This window comes from Frieseomelitta varia, unplaced genomic scaffold, assembly GCF_011392965.1.
Source record: "Frieseomelitta varia isolate USP_RPSP 00005682 unplaced genomic scaffold, Fvar_1.2 scaffold_443, whole genome shotgun sequence".
Lineage (NCBI taxonomy): Eukaryota > Metazoa > Arthropoda > Insecta > Hymenoptera > Apidae > Frieseomelitta > Frieseomelitta varia.
In genome coordinates this window covers 670702-689941 of record NW_025110194.1, presented here as the reverse complement: position 1 = coordinate 689941, position 19240 = coordinate 670702, and the positions used below count along the sequence as shown (strand labels likewise).

General features: G+C 39.4%; 1 long non-coding RNA gene across 1 annotated transcript in view; it reads left to right on the top strand.

Annotated features, from left to right (window-relative positions):
* The window catches only part of LOC122532245, a 170121-nt gene extending 161383 nt beyond the window's left edge, over positions 1-8738 (top strand). Inside the window, exon 4 of the long non-coding RNA XR_006307473.1 lies at positions 8702-8738. This is a non-coding gene — a long non-coding RNA (uncharacterized LOC122532245). The remainder of the gene's footprint in view (positions 1-8701) is intronic.
* The last annotated feature ends 10502 nt before the right edge of the window (positions 8739-19240 follow it).

Genomic DNA, 19240 nt, shown 5'->3' with positions numbered 1-19240 from the left:
TCGAGTGTTTTCCTCGGCACGTTGTCTAGACACGTTGATCAACTCTACAGATTGATGGCCCCCATCGTTTGTTGATCGGCGCTATTTTCGGAGCACGAAACGCGGACTGTGGATTGTTTGATTATTACGTCGCTCAAATTTCATTTGCTTTCGCTCGGTATAAATAGGGCTGAAGCATCCGCCCTGGCCCTTGTCGATCGTTCGTTACGGACATTTATATCAGGTATACGTTGCAAAACGAATTTGGACACAGAATTTGATTGTTCAATTGTTGGACTAGTACACGTCGATATGAATGGAATTTCTACGAGAATTGAGTTCTAACGTAATTGTCACTTTGATATTGATAATCGACAATTGATCGTTATCCAATTGACAATCGCGCGACAGGTGTCGGTTTCTGAGAAACAAAAATAAATTCAAATTTGGGTTGATGGATCTTAATAGTCGTTATAGTATAACATAATTTCTTCCTAGTAATATAATATTATAATATAATATAATATAATATAATATAATAATCTATATATTATTAATTAATAATATTATAATATTGTATTTTATATTTACATAAAATTGATATTATTTATACAAAATTTTTTATATTTATACAATTATACAAAATTTATATTTATACAAAATTGATACACCAACTGTATCAATGAAGAAGATAATGAAAAATTGTCGATAATTTAAACTGATACAGCTTCCTGAAAAGAAGATTATACAACGATCCACTTGGTCTCGTTCCGAGGACATGACTTATTTCAAACCTAATTTTAACACATCAGGTGTCAATTTTGCGGCAGATTCTTTACACGTATCTCCATCAAATCGAAGGTGAAGCAGAATTCATCTGTGACAGCCACGGACAAACTTTCCTTTCCACCCTGTACATTTCATATACGTTTCATCGTTTTCGTGCCGTTTCATATACGCGTTCAATTCGCTTTCCGGCTGGCACAGAAACAGCGATACCCCGTCGTCGGTATTTTCGCAAATTATCGTGCTCAGTGACGTTGAACAGGAACGACAAACAGGAGAAATACGAGGATTGGAAGAAGAGAGAAAGAGAGGGAGAGAGAGAGACGGAATCAGGGCAAGTTTGCCAATTTCGCGGTGCGATTGAGCCGACGGATGTGCTCGGCAAGACGTGAGTAAGCCGCTTTATTACCAGCCGAGCGAAAGTTAAGTCCGCTTTTCAAACCCTTCGAATCTTTCTTCAAGTATCGATTAACTTCTCGACTGCGAGGCTTAGAGCGCCTTGCCTTCGAACACAACGAACACCGCCGGAATTTTCAAGAATTTCCGGCGGGGGAGGGGCCTAGAGGGGAATTAGAGAGCTCGTTGCCGTTCGGGAGAACGGTCCCGACGTCCCCAAGACCCTTTAATTTATTTAACTTTGCCCCGCGCGAGCATCCGGTTGCTAACTTCGCCAGATAACGCCTTGACAAAGCGACGCACATTTGGCCTTTCGACAACGTTCCTCCATCCCTGCGCTGCTGTTGCCTTCGACTTTTATTTTCGTCGACGAATCCCAGTTTCTTCCTCGTTCGCCGCCGAGATTTCAACCTTCGTCGCGAGATTCTGTTCGGAAATCACGCGACAACAGACGATTGCAACACTCTCGATAACGGAACAACGGAATAATCGCTTGGCAATATCATCATACTCACTGTCAACGCTGACTGGGCTTACGTTAGCCATTTACGTGCCGAGAGTGAACATTTTTAAACATTTGCAGATATATGTAAATCACACAATTAGAGAATTCTAACTAGGCTCATAAATTTCAATTAGTCTCGCGCAATGACAATTTCCATGAAATGCTTCCCGACGAAATGTTTCCCAGAGGATGATGGTGATAAAAAATGAGCTTCCCTCATACTTCCTGACACATCCCACGTTCTACAACGCTTCAGAGTTTTCTGAAAAAGGGCGAGCCAAGATCTCGTTGTGAAAGAAGACTATGAGGAAATCACGGATTCAGTGACAATAGCATTTTACTATTGTGGGATGGGCAAATTCTGGGAAAGGGCCCAGAACTTTTTCCAGTGCCCAACAATTGCAATCCAAGTGGCGTACTGTAGAGAAAGTTAGGCCTGGGACTTGTGACTTCAGGCCTAGCATATTTAAGATATTAAGGATATGGATGTGTTTGTGTGTATGAATGACGAAGTTTGTGCAGATGAGGAAGAAGGGAGTGAGATTCGAGAAGTCAGAGTGAGTCTTGCGAGCTGTGAGTCTTGAGTGAGCGAAGATTGAGTGTAAACGTAGCAATTAAGAAAAATAGTGTAAAACGTCACTTCACATTGTTATAAACGAATTTTCTTTATTTAACTGTAAATAAACAACTATCTTCTACCAAATTCCTACAAATTGGGGATTCTCGAGTCGGGATTCTGATTTTCAACGTTCGTCCAGTAGTCACTGATTCAGCTAATTGCAAGTGTTCAAACTTACAGTCGTTGTCATCCACGCACAAACACACTCATGACCTACTCATCTCACAAATTTTATCGTCGTTCGATCATCGTTTCTTGTTCAACCCCGTCGAATGTAAATCTCGCTGGAGCAACGCCCGAACGAATTGAAAGAATTTATACGGAAACGTCCCGCGGAAGATAAGGGAAATGCTCGGCGAAAGGATAGAAACAGCGAGAGTTCGAGATGTATGGGTCCGGAAAGAGGGAGCAGCGGGTGATGGATCGGTGGGCCTCGCGGCGGGGGACGTAATAATTTACCAAGGAGATGGCAGAAGATGGAAAGGGGGCCGCGACAACGACGGAGGAGAGGCGAGGCGTCAACGACGCGCCGGAATCCGGAGTATTCGTCGAACCGGCCACCGATGCCAGCCGATGAAAGGAGGAACTTCGATCGTTTATCACCCGGCGTTTCGAGGCCAAAGTTTCGCCCAAGTTAAACTGTTTGGACGAGCACCAGGCACGCGGATTATGGATCCAAATCGTCGATTGTTATCGTCCTGGCTGAACTTCCCGCGCTTTAATCCACCGACGTCTTTGAGGAGCTGAGGCTTCGTGACCGTGCGGTTTCCTCCCCCTCTCCGTGCGGTACACCTTCTAATAATAATCAAACCTTTGAATTACGCGATCACTGCCTCTTTCACCTCAACAACGCCCTTTTTCGCGCCCTCTTCGCGCGAATCAATTCACCCCTCGGTCGAAACGTTCAATTCAAACGTGTTTTATTCAAGACGTCCTTCTTATCTCAGCTTTGTCTTCTGTCCTCTGACTTCGCGACTCCCCTACGTTCAAGCCGCGAGCATGAGCAGGAGTAGGATTGAACAGTACCACGCGAGAGTTTTCAAATTCTCGTGGCAGCAATCGCGGATGAAAGGATTGTTGAGGGATGGGGATGATTGTTTGACAGATGTTCGCGATTCGTGAAATAAACTACGAGTCGCGTTTGTGTCGATGATAAATCTTCAATGGAAGTATATACTACGTAAATGCAGAATCGTTTGAGTTTGAAATTGGCGCTATGATTCTAATTTGACGTTCTTTTCCTCTCTTTAGAGAGTTTGATGATCTTTCGTCGTGTCAAGAGAGTCACTTACCTTACTCAATCTTAAATATATTTTATTAAACTATAAAAAAATAATAATTTTATTCAACTATAAAAAATATATTTAAATATATTTTATAGTTAAAAATATTTCAACTATAAATATATTTATATTTCAAATATATAATTAAATATATTTTATTAGACTATATTTTATAGTTAATAATATTTTAACTATAAATATATTTATATTTCAAATATATAATTAAATATATTTTATTAAACTATAAAAAAATAATTTGTTAATTGCGCTTCGTTTCAATATCCTGTACTGAATTGATTGACCTTCTTTTCAATATCAAGTGTCTTGTACTAAAATTTTAGTGAATAATGAATTTTCTGATTAACATATTCGAATCTCTCCTATTAGATAGATTTCACAATTTCTCGACTATTTACAGATTCGAATACCCTCGGAATTTTAACACAGTCCCCTCTAGCTTTTTGCTAGTCCGCGTTTGCATTTTCGCCTTTCCTTGGCACGGTTTTCCAGGAACATGGTCAACAAACGTATGGAAACAGGGCTCCTCGACGTCGTCGTTTCCTCGAAGGAAAAGAAAAGAATTCCAACGTCGTCGTAGGCCCGAGTAGGTCGATGTAATTAATCAAATCACGGAAGAGGCGTGACGCCGGCTTTGAATATTCAGCCGGCCGATATCGCGTCGAAGGAGGAAAAAAGAAAAAAGGAAAAAGAAAGGGAAAAAAAAGAAATCGACCGTTGTACGTACACGTGTTCGTTTAATCAGTTAATGACTTTCTCCACGCACGGGGAACGCGGATGGATCGACGTCGATCCTCGTTCTCTCTCGCGCGACCCTTTCTAGATACCCGGAAGTGCATGGCTGCGACCGAGGAACGCCTCACTCTCTGGCTGCTTCAATTAATTCTACTATGCACACGTGTAATTTCGCCGTGTTCGGGTAATTGTTAGATCTACTTACGTGACAAGCACGTTCTTCACGATGCATAATAATCACTGTGTGCATTTCCAATGCATCCTTCCAGTGCAATTTCCTGAAGAATATCTAGATCTTTTTTTTTTTTTTTTCTTTTATCCTCTCTGTTTCTGTCATTTCGGTCGTTCGAGTCAACAATTTCGCGAACAACGAAATGCAAAGTAATATGCGTTTGATGTATTACGGGCGATTGTCCTTTTTGACAAATGGAACATAAAAATTCGTTATTTTTCCGCTTTTTATCAAATGTTTCCTTTCGAGTATTGAAATTGTATTTGGCTCGCCAAACACAATATTGCACAAATATTTTATTGACAATTAAAAGTAGATTGGTACGCCGTACATTGTTCTCGCGGCGCAATCTAATTTAACATCACAAAAAACATCGTCCAGATGCTCAGTTGTATCGTAACCATGATGATACGAATTTGTAACAATTACTTTTTCAAGTAATATCTTTTCTTTTAAATCCGTAGCGGCAGTATGTGTAATAGGAGAAGCGCAATAACGGAAGTGATTTGAAGCTATTTATAATAAAGGGGGTAATAATTTTTAACAATTAGCACGCGCACGTGTTTAACCCCAATTGCAGTATCAACTGCAGCTGCGACGCAAAAAGCACCGTTCTCATCTGATTACCAAAGTTAAGCTACATTAGCCACAGTTACAGCTAAAATGGCCAACTATCCACGAACTCCGCTCTCGGCCATTATTTGGCCTGGTAACCGCAACAGCAGTATTAACATAACGAACGAAATAAACCGGCCTGCAATTATAATAACTTATCGCATAATTCGCGTGCCACTTCTGATCTTTGACAATTTCAACTATGAATTTCTCTAAAACATTTTTTAAGAGAGTCAAAGTGATTTTTTTTTCTTTGATGTAATGACAGTTCCATATTTTGCTCATACATTTTCATCAATTTCATGTTTATTTCGCTATGAATATCTGTAGTTTATATTATTCGGATTGTCTTTGTTTCGTTTTATTTCCCATCAAAGATATAGGAATAAAATATTAGAAGGCTCGAAATTCCAAGAGGGAAACACGTTGGTCATCTGTGACCATAGATCGGGCCATGGTGGTCATCAGTGACCTTCAAATGTTTTGAATAAGCAAAACGAAACGAATATCGTCGACTGAGAAATTTTGAACATCGCAGCTAACTGGACGGAATTATTATGAAATAAAAAATGCAGCATTCGACAGTTGACGATTTTAATTGAAACATATTACCTGCCGCATAATTGATCTTGACCTCGAATTTCAATGTCAAAACTTTTTCTCTCTCTCTTTTTTTTTGCATTGCATTCTATTCATCGCGGGGATAAAACTTTTGCGACTTGATAGTTCTCTTGGAAAGTGGCAAAAAAGTTTCTTCATCATTTAACAGCGACTTTACTATTCTGGAGTCGCGTGTCCGGGGTCACAACGAAAAAAGCAACAAAAAAAGTGGCAACGAAAGTGGCAATCTGTACATCTTTCATGCGGTGGCGATCGAAATTTTCTACAGGGATGACAGAAGTGACAAGAAGTCTTTCATTTGACTTCCTTCCTCGTATGAAATCCACAGAATAATTCAATTTCCATTCTGAATGATTCGTAGGTGTAACCTATTGAGCATGACAAATGGAAATGGAGCGCGAAGCCAGTGAGATTTACTCGTCGGCAAACAAGGAGCACGTTCAAGTTCAAACATCACTACGTTACCGGATTCAAACATAACACATCTTGCGATCCTTTGACGAATCTGAACCATGCTAGTTTATTGATACATCAATAATATATCATATATTATATATTAATATATGTACAGGGTGATTCACGTAACGAGCACACTTGAGGTAACTTTTAAATTACGCCTAATGATAAATTGTTTAACACGAAAGTTGTATGGTTTTAAAGTAGGCAAAATATGGCAAATTGTTTTGTGTGTATTGAGGAGTTCTGAAACTTTTTTTTTCAATTGGACCATATATTTTTTTTTCGTAATAAATCGAAAAAATATTAAATTCCACGCGACATTAATCTTAAACTTACTGATTAAGGGTATTTATAATAATAAATAATTCATATTTATAATGTGTAATTTGTTTTGAAGATAAAAACTGCGTAAATAAGTGTTAATGAAAAGTTATTTCAGGTGTGCAAGTCACGTGAATCACTCTGTGTATATATATATATATATATCGTGCAATTCTGCGATATAACGATGGAAAAAAGATCCACTCGATAATTAAATCTATTTGCCTATTAATTCGACGAGAAGAATCCTTTCAAGACAATAATAAAAGACACGAGATAAACAAGAAATGAAAATATAATAAAGCGCAAATAAATACAAATAAAATTAAAATTGAAATACGGAGATCAATTGGATAAATACCGAGGAGAAATTAATCTTCGTGACATCTCAATGCTTCACATTCAACGATCTACATTCTACATGGATGTAGGAATGAGTCAAAGTACTTGTTGGCTGGCGTTTAACACTAAACGGTTTAAAAATTCAATTTAAAAACTCTGCATTCTATTTTATTTTAACTCCTGTTTAAAAAAGAAAGTGGAAAATGTAACTTTTTCTATATTATTTAATAATTTATTAATAATTTAATAATTTATCTATTTATTTTTCTATTTAATTTTATATAATTTCTTTCCTATTTTATTTTTATTTCCTGTGACAAATACCTGTATTCCCCTTGGTAGAAAGATATATAGAAAGTTTAATGTTAAAAGAATACAGAGAACTCGAAGAGAATTGGAGGAATTCCGCGTGTTCAGATCTGGATTAAAAACCCGCTGGATGAAAAAAAAATGAGGGCGAACGTCGATCAACTTTCGCGAGTCGGGATTACTCGGGACGCCGAGTAGCAATAACTATATAAAGAAAGATAGCGTCCGATTTGATTAAACGATTTACTCGTACCGAGCAAACCGCAGTCCGCGGGCTCTCCCAATCGATTCTCTCTTTCCTCCCTCAATCCTCCCTAAGATCGTTTGCAGCGAGTGTAAGTAAAAGTTGCTCGTTGGCCGAGCAATTTCGCCTACCAGAACGAGAACGAAAACGAGAACGAGAAAGAAAGAGAGAGAGAGAGAGAGAGAGAGAGAGAGAGAGAGAGAGAGAGAGAGAGAAAGTAGCGAAAACTTCGATAGTACCTCGAGTTGCAAACGATACCCGCGACACCGTTTATAAGAAAACCTCGACGATATCGCGAGTTATACTCGGTCTCCGCGGCAAGTACCGTCGTATCTGTTGGAATAACATCGGTGGCGGCGATCGTGCCGATCTTAATTACGTAACCTCGGCATTTATCTCGATGGCGAACGAATCGCGCGGGATTCGAGTGTTATCTAGCCTGGCAATTAAGCGGCGGCGGCGCGCGCGCACCAGAGAGAGAGAGAAGCTATTAACTCGCGGGTCCTCGCCTCGGTTTGTTGCTACACTGCCGCGATAATGGCGAATTAATAGTGGCTAACTGTTTAAAAGGAGAAGAGGGTAGCGTGGCAGTGCTTTCGCGGTGAGTAAAAGTTATCTCGATATCATCCTCTCCGTTCTGGTCATCGTCTTTCTCTCGCGAGGAACGCAGAAACCGCGGAGACGGCAGACGGTTAATTAAGGAAAACCGTTAACTAGGGGAGAGCGACTTATCTGCGACGATTGGCTGCTAAGTTACCCAACGGAGCAAATGTTTCCGAGTTTCAATCAGCTTCCTCCTTCCCGCTCCCCTCTCTCTCTCTCTCTCTCTCTCTTTCGTTCTCCTCTCTACTCCGCACCTTCACGTGGAACAGCTACTTTGCAGTCGTTGCCATAAGACGCTCTTGAATGCGATTATAATAAATTCCCCTCCCCCCTCTCCGTTGAAAGTTGCCGAACCGCCTGAATCCGCTTTCGATGATAATAGGTAAGACAGAAGGAGGATGGATTCCCGCCGGTGGGATTGCCTTTCAATTTTCTCCCCCCCCCCCCTCTCCGTTGCCGGGATTACAATTTACATGACAAACCTCGAGGCAGCTTGTCCACCGCGTTGTTCAAAGATCGTTCGAAATTCATCCAGATCTTCCTGGTAGCTTTTTTTTTTTTTCTTTTTTTGTTTGTTCGTCCTTGTAGAATATTAACCATCTTCTAATCTAGCTTTCTTCTTGGTTTGTTTCAGGTGGCTGCGTAGATTCTTCGGAGACTTTATGCAGGCAAGTTCTCTCCCTTTTTTTTCTTTTTTTTTTTTCTAGAATCTTAATCATTGATCGTTGGTAGTTTTATTAGAGGAAGTCTAAACTGCAGCTAAAGCGGAATTTCAATGCCTTTTAATTCCCCTCGAGCGTGCCCGGCGAAGAGCGTAACCGAGATGGTTATAATAATGAAGAATTGTCGATAATTTAAACTGATTTTAAACTTCGTAAAATGCCGATCACGATCTCGCTTCGCCTTCGTTTTAAACGCGCGAGAACTTCTACTCTGACGGGCTTGAATTTGTTTCTTCTCGAGAGGCTGCCTTTCTCTTTTCAGAAACGTTGAAAAATGTTTCTCTTTTCAATTAGATCCGCTATCATTTCGAAGACTGAGGCCTCCCCTTTAAAGTTGAATATCAGGAATTAAGTGACAAAAGTTTCAAATTTCTTCAAAGCTCGTACGAGAGGATGGTACGAAAGAATTGCGCAGCGAGTTTTACAAAAATGTTAATCTTCAGTGTCGTGGTAGATTTATTTATAAAAAAAATGTATCCTTACATCTCTACACGCTTCGAAGAAACGTGTCAATGCGGAGACTTCGCGAGTCACTTTAAATTATCGTACAATTTTTCATTGCCACTGGTGGAATTTTGCTGCTCGCTACAGATACCGGAACTCGTCTCTCCTTCGTTGTTGGCTGTTTTAACGTAGCTGCCGTTACTCGCGGAAGTTTCACAGTCAGCGAAAAACAATTTACAAAGTGGAAGTCGCAATGAATAACGTATGAAGCCGGGCCGCGTTTATTCCGCGTCCCGATAACACGGTCCAATGACACACCGCGCGTTGTTCTATGCATCACTGCGAACGAATTAAAACTCTATCTCTTATGCAACGTGTATGCAGCTCGCGTGTGTTCCGCTCGTTTGGCCCACATAGGCACAAATCCGTGCTTGCGGATTCAAGAGTGTCTACGAGTGAAATTTTATCATAATTAGAATTCATTTCTCATTCAAACTCGCGAGTATGAGCTACTGAGCGCGACTGTCGAAACATGTAGCCGCCCTTTCTATCCGCGAAATGTCTGGCGAAATGAATTTCACCTACGATCTATGATCGAGATCTCGTTCGGGATTGAAATGACTCTAGAAAAATTTTCGAGTAAATGCTTATGATGCTGAATATTCATAAAATGTAAAAATAAGTGTATAAATGATATAAAAATCGATATTTAAAAAAACGTAACCATATAATTTTCCATAATTACTAGCGTAGCTCTCCCGTTTTAAAAAGAATTCATTATTTTAATTATGTTAGTGGTTTGTGTTTAAATTCTTTTATATTATACAATTATAATGAGATTGCTTTGCTCTTGTTTTTTTTCTCCTCCCTCCTCTCAATGCTTTCAACTCCGTGTTTTTGTTTTATTTTTGTTCATAAGCAATTGTGGGAAATTTCTGTTTTTAAATGTTTCCTCTTTACGCTTTTCAATTTTTGATTTTCTGTTATTCGAAAAATTCACGACCCCTTTTTAAATTTCATTAATTGTCAAGAGGACTTCAAAGTCTCCAAATCAAAACACATTTAAAAACACATTTTCAGTAGGCCCAGATTATATTATATATTATATTAGATTAGATTACATTGTGTTTGCCACAAATACATATAACAGGAAACATCAGGATTATTTACACACTGTTTTCGCAAAGTACTCATTTTCGCGGTGAAAAGTGTATTATATAATCGTATATTTACTCAAATAAGGCCACCAATTAAACTGACACTAATAAAACAAGACCTTGTTATTTTTTTCAAGTAAAGCAGATTTGAATCGTTCGGGAGCTAATTTAAACAATTTAAGGTTTAAATCAAATTTAAAAAAAAAAATCAGAGTCAATTCAGCCACAGTGAATATACAATACGAAATCAGAATTCTCCTTAAAACGATCTTAAACGTGAAAGGAATTTTTTTTTTTTTTGTTCTTCGTGGTGTTATTAGCGCCCTTGCTTTTCGTTCCTGAACGAAAGTTGGACATTTTGTGGGATAAACGACACCTCGCCGTTCGATTTCAGCGTCGCTGAAAGAAAACGCGGGATCCCATTGATACTCGGCGAGTATTTCCGGTGTTTCGTGAAATGCGGATTTCCTTGCGGCGAGCGCCGCTTTTCGAGAAATATGATTGAACGTGAATTATTCAAATATATCGGCCGAGGGGTCGCGTTTTACGTCTCCGACCCTCGACACCGCGATATCCGACAAAGTGCCGAAAGCTATCGGTCTCCAATTCGAGTAAATACAGAGAAAAAGAGAGAGAGAGAGAAGAAGAAAAATTTAGACGAAGAAATAAGTACGACGAAGGAAATAGATAGACGAGGGGGTGGAAGCGGAGGAACAAGGGGAGAGAGACGAAAATTATTTGCGGGATGGCTTGCTCGAGGGAAACGAGGGCGTCGACGCCGTATTCTATTGAACTTTCGTATCAAAGTAGGAAAGAATCGTCCGTATCGTTGTGCTAACGATCCAGCCGAGTCGTCGTTCCCAGTCCCTCGGATTTACCCGGAGAATATTTTCTCCGGGCTCGCTGCGACGCAAATCGTTCCCGAAAATATATATATCGTTCTTCTAATGGACTTAATTAGACTACCGGTGGAATTTTATTCCGTTCTCTTGGAAGAAATGTGTAAAAGTACGAGAAGAGAGGAAAAGAGAGAGAGAGAGAGACACTATGTTTGTGGAATGAAGAGAATATTACCGTGTTAAATCCAAAGGGCGTGTCTGTAACTTTCGCTTAACCACGGACGAATTTTTATCTTCAGTTGTAACAAAGAAATTTAATTCAATTTCATTTTATTTTTCGCCTGCGTTACAACAATTGAGATTTAGCAAATTTAGTAAAAGTTGCACGTTTATTTTTGTAACGGTAGCTTTTTCATAGGACGTAAATTAACTGTCTACGTATGTGGATGGGTTAAACCAAGTAGCACAGAAATGTATTATACATTTAATTTATTTATGCGTATACCATAGAAATAAACGTATTTTATATGTATAATTTATTTGTGTATATTATTAAAACTGGTCGAAACAATCAATTTTATAATTTTGTAGAGTAATCTTGCAGATTTACAATGTTACAATGTTTACAAATTTGAACGATTTTTGTGAAATGTTTGCCTTCTTAAACTTTTTCTTACTCTATGCACTGTAATTTCTCTGCTTGCACGAAAATTGCATGCAATTTTTATACTTCAATTCCCTAGTAGTTCTAGAGTTAAAAATGACAGTTTACATCTCGAACGTACATTAGAATTAACGCCTGATAATCGAATACTAAAAGTAGAATCTTTTCAAAAGTCAAACCACACAGTGATATTATTCGATTTAGTTGAATTAACGCGGCAGAATAGAGGTTCAACGATTCTTAAAATTAATATCTGGATACCACTTGACGATATCTTCGATTGAAAAGTTTGAAAAGGGAAAACATATACATATATCCGCTGCGTGAACGAGTCAAATTTCATTTCAAATTCCAATTGGTTTAAACGATGATCGAGTTTAGATGTCCGCGTTTTGTCGAAATTAATTCGATCGATAAACCGAGTATACAACGGAGCATGTACATGCCACAGTATATGCCATTATTACTTTAACGGTGGTTACTCGCATACTACCGATCGTTACTTAGTTCGAAATTCTTCGGCAGTAGTATCTGCCCCCTGTTCGCCATTACACGTGACACTGGCGCATGTTATAAACTTGATCAGAATTGCCCAATACATCAAAAACACTATACCCTATTATACTATCTAAACACAGATTCTACTTCGGTGTCCTCTTAGTCGTAATATACACGTTATGGCATAATCATTTTGCAAATTAGATTATCAGCCCAGCGTTTCGGGATTCAATTAGAAATAATTGTGGACAACCTGAAATACTGTCGAAATATAATATTAATATCACGTATGTATAATGTTATGATATTAAAACACATGGTCATTACAATTATTAATATATAATTATGTATATAACGTGTTATTGTGGCTGTGTACAATAATTGTTATATAAAGGTGTACAGATATAAAGGAAGCTACAGGAAGTAGAGCAGGGGATGATTTCACCTCAAACAGGTCGAAGGTGTAGAATAAAATTGTTTCGAAAGTTTATCGAGCACCAATTTTTCACGAAACGTATTCAAATATATTCAAATTTCTCGGAAATGGAGCTTCAAATAAACAAATTTCACTCTACACTTTCGGATTCGAATTTTCGCGGGATGAAATCATCCGCCGCTCGCTTCACTTCTACACAACACCATATATAATCATCATAAGTATTGCAACGTGCAATTTTGCAATTGTATCGTGCAACCTTCGAGCTAACGACGTGTCTTCAGTCTTGAACTCCTGTAAACTCTAACCCTTAACAAATTTCACGACCGTGATATATTTATCTTCTCCAATTTGTACAAAGTATCGAGGTTCGAGAGGAACCTCATTGCTACATATTTCTTTTCTTCCGTTTCTACGTCGCTTTGCTTAATCCCCGTTCGAACCGCATCGATTCTCTTGCCGTTGTAGGAGGATAAACTATCCGTAAAGAAGTTCGTGCATACACAGGGTGTTCATAAAGTCTCTTTACAATTTCAAAAATTTATTACAAAGGCAAATGAAGAGATAGATAAGTGGAAATTATTACAAAATGAGACGTATATATTCAAGTTTTCTCTTGCTTCATTGAATGTACCTCTATATGAGTACCATTTTGTAAAGGGTTCGTTTAACAGTGCCTTATTCGTCAACAGAGTACCTGAAATGCAATGTGATAAAAACCTTGGTAACCACCGAGTACGTAGAACAAATCTCACCAATTGCCTTTGTACTAAATTTTTAAAATTATAAAGTGACTTTATGGACACTTGCATGGGGTCATGTTAAAGATATGGTGTATCGAACAAAAGTAAGGGACATCACTAATCGAAAGCAGAGGATCAGTGATGACATTGCCACCATTGATGAGGGTATGCTACAACGAACGTGGCAAAAAATCGAGTACCGTCTTGATGCGCTTCGTGCAACTAATGGCGCCCATATAGAGGTATATTAAATAAGGCAGAAAAAAACTTAAATATATACCTCTCACTTTGTAACAATTTCCACTGACCTGTCTTTTCATTTTCCTGTGTAATAAATTATTGAAATTGCAAAGAGACTTTATGGACATTTCGGCGTGTCGACGTGAAATATCTCGTGTTGGATGAATTGCGCAGATTCGCGGGGCGGCAAACAATGCCCGAAGCCGTTTCACGGGTCAAGGAGCCGCGAACCGGCCAGGTGAGAGTCCACGTGTGCTCGAGGAAGTCACGTTTTCGCACGTGGGGGGCCAACACATTCATCATAAAAAGCTCGTTACGGCGCCACTTGTTGTCCGGGGGTTGGCCTCGAGCGTTTCGACGTGTCTACCGCGGGCCACTCACCTCGTCGTAGTGCCGCGTCGTTTTCTACCTGCTAAATTGAGGATAAAATTGCCCTGGGTGGATCACCTCTTCCGTATCCTCGTTGCACGTACGTATATCGCCTGGCGCGTCCTAAACGTCGTCGAGTGCACCACCTCTCCTTCTCTTCTTTCACTTTTTCTCCACCCTCCTTTCGTCCTCTCTCTTCCATTCTTCGCTCCATTTTCTAACAATTTGACGCGTCTTGGCGATATTTCTTTGTGGGAACAAGTGTTTCGTTCTCCTTTTATTCTTCTTTTTTTTTTTTTAACGAACGTGTCCGTGATGCATTTACTCGATAAGTGAGATTGCAACTGGAACTCACATCGTCATATCGTGTCTGCAAATCAAGTCATGCCAAGTAGCAGAAAAACGTACATTATAAAAAGGTCTTAACTGCATTCGGGTACAACAGTTTCAATCTCGGATGAAACGCTGCCGGTTTAGAAGGGAAAGGTTTTTGGCGAAGAATTTTATTTAAATAACTCTTTTCAATCCGAATATGTCTGTAGACATTAGTCGAATTTAAGAATTTAAAAAGGAGAATAAAGAATATAAAAAAGAGAATAGACACATGATATTTATAAAGAATTCGTGAAATTCACAATAAATGTTTTCGCGAGCTTGGAGAAACCTTTGAACAGCATTGAAAATCACTCGACAATATTTCTTCCAAAAATCTATCAAGTTTGAAATGACGTTGAAGTGAAGTGAGTTTCAAAATTATACTAAAAATCGTTCGGCGATATTTCTTTAGAAATCCGTCAATGTCTAAACGATATTAAAAAACCATTCAATAACATTTCTTCTGAAAACTTGTCAATTTCGAAATAATATTAAAGACCATTCAACAGTACTCCTTTCAAACTGTAGTAATTTTTAGAAAATGAAATTTCTAAATTTCTTTCAAGCTCTTTTTACGACAACTCAAATAGGTCACGTTTATTAAAATATTTCTTTTTCCTTCAAACGTTTCTTTACGCAGCTTGGAAGAATGCTCGGGATTATTATTCCATTCAGTATTTAAAATAAATTCAAAAGTAAAAATAACATAAATTTTCTCTCACAAAAGCGGTCTCAAACTTTCGGAATCGACGTTTCATTGTTAACCTTACTTGCTTTGCAATGTTCTCTTCAATATTCTTAGACAAGCATCACTTGTTGCAATTGTAACATTATTTCAGACATAAAGTATCTGGAACGTTATTTACAATTTATACTTATTTAACTTATCTAACTTATCTTTAACTTATTTAACTTATTTAACTTATCTTTAACAACTTATCTAACTCAACCCAAAGAAATTCGGTTTAAAGTTCGATTCAAAATCTCATAGAATTGCAAATTTGCTTTCTCCTTTAACCTCTTAGGTGTGGCTGAGAGAAGTGATTCGCTTCGCGAAGCTATAGTTCTGTGAGGCAAGGCCTGACATAAACCGCGCAGAAAAGTGCAACAATGAAATTTATATCCAGCGGTGCTTTAAACCACTATGAATAAATTCAAGTTTCGAAATTCAATCTCTTCTTTCGTGTAAAGAACAGCGTCACAAGAGATGTATACAATTCTCTTCGAATAACAATATGAGAAACAAGCGAGCTACTATAGTATTCGTACGTATTCAAAAAAATGACACGCGCGAAGGCCATAGAAGTACACAAGGTGACAGTCAAGTTTCCATTGGATGATTTAAATCTTGAAGTAAGAAATATCTAGTAGATAATAGAAGAAATATTCCGTAGAAAAATGAGTTTTTAATAGTGAATCATTTTTAAACTGAGCAAACTAACAATAATACAGTGAATGTTTTAATTATTTTGAAGCAATCAAAAACACATAATAATAATCGTAACAGTTATAATTGTATATTGAAAAATCTTAAGAGTCTCGTTCCAAATTCCCTAAATTTCCAGTGTCGATGCAAAAAAAAGTGTGTAAAAGCTTCAAATTTGACAAGCCAACGCCGAAACACGCACGTGTGTCATAAGCTCTGTCATAAAAACTAATGCATAAATATAATAAAATTCCTAGGGATTCATGGCAAAGAAAATCTACTCGATTTTCTCTCGGCGATCGTGTGAAATCGTAGCCGAACGTTAGACAAAGGGTTGAATCCTGAAAGTCTCTTCTCAAAGGCCGTTCGACACGCCTGTCGGAATTAACACGGCGGTCGACGAAGGTCGGTTGCGTCGACAAACGGATTTTACACGTTGATTAATTCGCTTCGAAAGGGCTGGCCGGATCGAGTTCGAAAGTTCATCGCGAAGCAGCCGGCCGTGGAACGTGCAACGTCTGATCGTTCGTTCGTGCGTGCGGTTTCGCGTGAGAGTCGAATTTTTTCCCCGCGGAACGCGAAGATTAATCTCAGCCGCAAACAGGCGGCTAACACGCGACGCGGTCGTCCAACACAAGAACAGCCGATCGTCGCCGCGTATTTCACCGCTGTCGTTCGATAAACGGCAATTATCGATCGAATGTTCGATATATACGTACGTACAATACGGGCGATTCGATCGAGGTATTCGATAAAGATAGCTCTGTCAAATAGAAACGTAGATTTTGAAATAGAAGGGAGGTGGTGAGGAGGGGAAAAAAAAAAAGAGAGCGCGATTGAAAAATATAATCGAACGAATATATATATTTGGCGTATACCGCAAGATAAACCCGCGCGGCGCCCGTTTTCAGCTCGCTTCTCCGCAATCGACATTTATCCAAACTACATTCATTTTCAGTTAACGAAAAGAAATGGAAGAGAAGAGAAAAAAAAAGAAGAAAAGAAGAAAGAAAAACACACGAGCGGAAGCTAAATTAATACTACCCTTTCTCTCTGCGCTTCCTCCCCCTCCCCCTCCCCCCTCCTCCCTCCCCCATCGCACATCGGCACGATTTTTCGCTACGACTCCCGATTCCCCTGTTTATTTGCAGCAGATATTAATATCTCTAATTACCAAGCAATCCGTTATTTACACGACGGCGTATTATTTGCACGATTGTATTTAACGAACGGCCTCGAAATATTGATTCGCGCTGCCATTTTTGGTGCGCGGACGATTCTGTCGTTTGAAAGGTCGGACCGGTCGCGTCTCCCCTTTGATCTAAAGGTTTCCAACCCGCTTCTGTTCGTCCCTTGGTGTCGTTAGTTTCAATGATCCCCCCCTCAAAAAGAAAAAANTAAAAAAAAAAAAAAAAAAAACAAAAGAGATGGAAAGGTTTACGAGGCTCGGACGCTTCCAGCCAGAGATCGTGATCACTGGCGGCTTTGAAATCGGCGTTTCACAGGCGAGAATTCACGCGTGGCCGTGGCAGTCGTAGACTCGGCTGCCTTTTCTATCATCCATTTTGTCAGAACGACAGAACGGTCGGCCTGCGCCGCTCTGCTAGATGGATATAAAATGGGTAACGCGGCTGGAACGATATAACACAGAGGCCACGCCGGCTCCGTGTGGCGTGGCGCGTTCCATTTCGCCTGAATGTCGAGTTGGCGGCAGCGGGAGCAGTCGACTTTTCGATTGTGTGTTATTGGGTGCTTTCGACGCGTCCGACTTTCAGCTGCGACGTCGAACCCTAGAGAAAGAAAGGAAAAAAAAAAAAAAAGAAAAAAAGAAAGAGAGAAAGAAAGAAAGAAAGAAAGAAAGAAAAAGGCAGGGAAACTTTTACCCTTGCGCGCGTTCCATTTTCGCGCAACGCGTACACACGCTCCGAAACGCGAAATAAGACGAAAGTTTTCGAGTCCCGAGACACAATGCCAACTTTCATTCCTCGAGCTCGCTTACCTTTGGCTACCTTACATGATGCGTTTCTTTTCTATCTTTCTTTCTTTCTTTCCTTCTCTCTCTCCTTTTTTTCTTCAAGTCCTTTGTGAAGCTATTTCGTCGTTTCCTGTTTCCTCGGTTCCGAGATTGCGCGTGTACGTATTTCATGCTGCAACAGTCCCGAGATCAATTTACTTTTTTCAACGTGCGGCGTTGTACGAAATATGAGAGTTTCGTTTGTGAGGCTTCGCGATTGAAGTTTCGATTGTTTCTTCGACTGATGTCTGCCTTCGTGTCTTACTCTTTCGACGTCCATCCAATCGCAACCCAACCCGAAACCTTCCGCGAAACTGAGAGACATTGTGAGATAGGAGGATTTCGTCGTGAAAACGTTTCTAATCGGCGTCGATCGAATCGTGCGTCGTTTATTCAACGTTCCGGGACGTTGATTTTCATCGGTCGACGGCGTGCAACGTCTGGAGGGATAAACGTCTGTTTGATAAATATACGCGGGACAAGCGTGGCGACAATGACGTCGACGAGGGTGACTAGGCTGAATTCGGGGCGAAACGGGACAGATTTGACGTCAATGAGGGGGAAAACAGAGTAAAGTGGAGCAGCGTTCGCCGGTCTTTCGCGATCGTAAATTTTTATCGACCCGGGGCAAACTTTGACCCTTCGGCTGTTCCACGGCTATCCGTTCAGGGGGTGGGTTTGATTAACCCGACGCTGATGGCGCTTTAAATAGTAACCGTCACGGAGAGCATACGATTCTCCGCGCGTCCTCGATTCTCTCCTTTCGATCAAAACTCGCACTCACATTCCACTCAGTGAATCCAATCCTTTATTAGTCCCGTAAAATTAATACTTGGAACAGTGAAATATTCGGACTGTTGCAATTTCGTGAAATGATGAAACGCTTCTGCTGAAAGCTTAAAGCTCCCACTTTCAACGTACAACGTACAACATTTTATTAGGGATGCCTAAATTTAAGGTTTTCTACAAATTTAATAAACATTGCCATCTAGTGATAATATTTTATCATAACATGAAGTTAAATTCTAGTTATATAATATAACCTATATTCTAAAATTTAATTTATTACGACATGACATAAAATATATTGACAGTTAGTGTGTTTATTGTTAAATTACATTGTAATAACTCTTAAATGGAATAAAATTTCATACCAGTATCAAAAAGACGACGATCAGTTACGGTTATCTCCAACTTGTTTTAAAAATGTAGCGAGACACTTTTCTCTTTCGAGCATAAATTGCCA